The sequence below is a fragment of the Dunckerocampus dactyliophorus genome, unplaced genomic scaffold (assembly GCF_027744805.1).
Source record: "Dunckerocampus dactyliophorus isolate RoL2022-P2 unplaced genomic scaffold, RoL_Ddac_1.1 HiC_scaffold_58, whole genome shotgun sequence".
NCBI lineage: Eukaryota > Metazoa > Chordata > Actinopteri > Syngnathiformes > Syngnathidae > Dunckerocampus > Dunckerocampus dactyliophorus.
In genome coordinates, this window is record NW_026559894.1 from 5,001 (window position 1) to 7,500 (window position 2,500).

Consider the following 2,500-nt stretch of genomic DNA (forward strand, 5'->3'; position numbering starts at 1 on the left):
GTGGAGAGCCGCTGTCGCCCCGGAGAAACGGAGAAAAAGTGCTGAAAAAAGGCCTAAATCCTAACGGACCGAGGCGGAAGTGCAGGCGAGGCGGCAGGAGTCTGAAAACGGCTATAAAATGCGTGGAGAGCCGCTGTCGCCCCGGAGGAACGGAGAAAAAGTGCTGAAAAAAGGCCTAAATCCTAACGGACCGAGGCGGAAGTGCAGGCGAGGCGGCAGGAGTCTGAAAACGGCTATAAAATGCGTGGAGAGCCGCTGTCGCCCCGGAGGAACGGAGAAAAAGTGCTGAAAAAAGGCCTAAATCCTAACGGACCGAGGCGGAAGTGCAGGCGAGGCGGCAGGAGTCTGAAAACGGCTATAAAATGCGTGGAGAGCCGCTGTCGCCCCGGAGGAACGGAGAAAAAGTGCTGAAAAAAGGCCTAAATCCTAACGGACCGAGGCGGAAGTGCAGGCGAGGCGGCAGGAGTCTGAAAGCGGCTATAAAACGCGTGGAGAGCCGCTCGGATGATTTTTCAAAGTGTCAAATGAATGGGAGTGAATGGGGCAGAGTACCCAATGTGTAAAAAAAGTGCTGAAAAAACGACAAAGTCCACACGAGCCTAGTCAGAAATGCAGTCCGAGGCGGCTGGAGCCCCAAAGCGGCTATAAAACCCGTGGAGAGCCGCTCGGATGATTTTTCAAAGTGTCAAATGAATGGGAGTGAATGGGGCAGAGTACCCAATGTGTAAAAAAAGTGCTGAAAAAACGACAAAGTCCACACGAGCCTAGTCAGAAATGCAGTCCGAGGCGGCTGGAGCCCCAAAGCGGCTATAAAATGCGTGGAGAGCCGCTCGGATGATTTTTCAAAGTGTCAAATGAATGGGAGTGAATGGGGCGGAGTACCCAATGCGCGAAAAAAGTGCTGAAAAAACGACAAAGTCCACACGAGCCTAGTCAGAAATGAAGGCCGAGGCGGCTGGAGCCCCAAAGCGGCTATAAAATGCGTGGAGAGCCGCTCGGATGATTTTTCTAAGTGTGAAATGAATGGGAGTGAATGGGGCGGAGTACCCAATGCGCGAAAAAAGTGCTGAAAAAACGACAAAGTCCACACGAGCCTAGTCAGAAATGAAGGCCGAGGCGGCTGGAGCCCCAAAGCGGCTATAAAATGCGTGGAGAGCCGCTCGGATGATTTTTCTAAGTGTGAAATGAATGGGAGTGAATGGGGCGGAGTACCCAATGCGCGAAAAAAGTGCTGAAAAAACGACAAAGTGTCAAATGAATGGGAGTGAATGGGCGGAGTACCCAATGCGCGAAAAAAGTGCTGAAAAAATGACAAAGTGTCAAATGAATGGGAGTCAATGAGTGTTTTGGTCGACCAGGAAAAAACGCGTTTACGGGAGAGGGTAAATCAGCCGAGAGGGGGGGGGGGGGGTATACTTTACCCTCTCCCGTAAATGCCATTTTTCCTGGTTGACCAAAACACCTCCAGCACGATTTCGGAAACCCAGTTTTTAGAAACACTGACCTCCAGGGGAAGTACCGAGAAAAGCACACTTTTGAATCCGCTTTTGACGCACTGAAACACGGACGTGAGCTGGGGCTGTGCCGCTCTTGGAAAACCCCTGGAGGTTATTTTCTAAAACGGGTTTCCGCGTCCCCCGGGCGCCCGTGTTGGGCCGCGCAAGGCGGTCCGGGCTGCCCACCCCATCTGAGTGCCCCGTTGGGCCGCGTGCATGGCAGGCATCCAAGGAAGGCTGATGAGCAGCGGTGATGATGATGATGAGACACCAGCTGCAAATTTGACAAAGTGTCACCTCTCAAGCATTTCCAAGCGTGACACAAACAAAAGGGAACGGGAACTTTGATATGAGTGACTTGTGCTTCTTTTTCTCCAAGTGTCACTCCACAGCTGGCACCCAGGCTGTGTGACGCAGGTGTCCGACGAGGAGCGCCCGCGATGGGCCGCGTCAGGCGGCCCGGGCCGCGCTATCACCTCCGGATGACAACATCCAAAGGAGCACGTTGGTGCTTGCTGGGAGTTTGCGCACGCGATAGGCGACGCCTGGCGGCCCTGGCCGCGCCTCGCCAGCGGGTAATGACGACCGCGAGCGCCATGCTGCGCCGATGGAGCTGTCCGAGGAGCGAGAGCGCCCGCCATGGGCGGCATCCGGCGGCCCCTGGCCGTGCTTCGTCTGCGGGTCGCTCTCCACCTCCGGGTGGCCAATCCGAGGTGTCCGCAAAGTGTGTGCGCTCGCCATGGGCGGCATCCGGCGGCCTCTGGCCGTGCTTCGTCTGCGGGTGCACACTCGGAGCGAGGCTCCTGCTCGCTCCGGCGCGGTAGCTTTGTCCGCGCTCCACCTCCGGGTGGCGAATCCCAAAAAGCAGCACTTTGGTGCTACGAAGGTGTCAGAAGAGTGTGTGCGCCCGCCATGGGCGGCATCCGGCGGCCTCTGGCCGTGCTTCGTCTGCGGGTGCACACTAGGCGCGGTGGCTTTGTCCGCGCTCCACCTCCGGGTGGCGA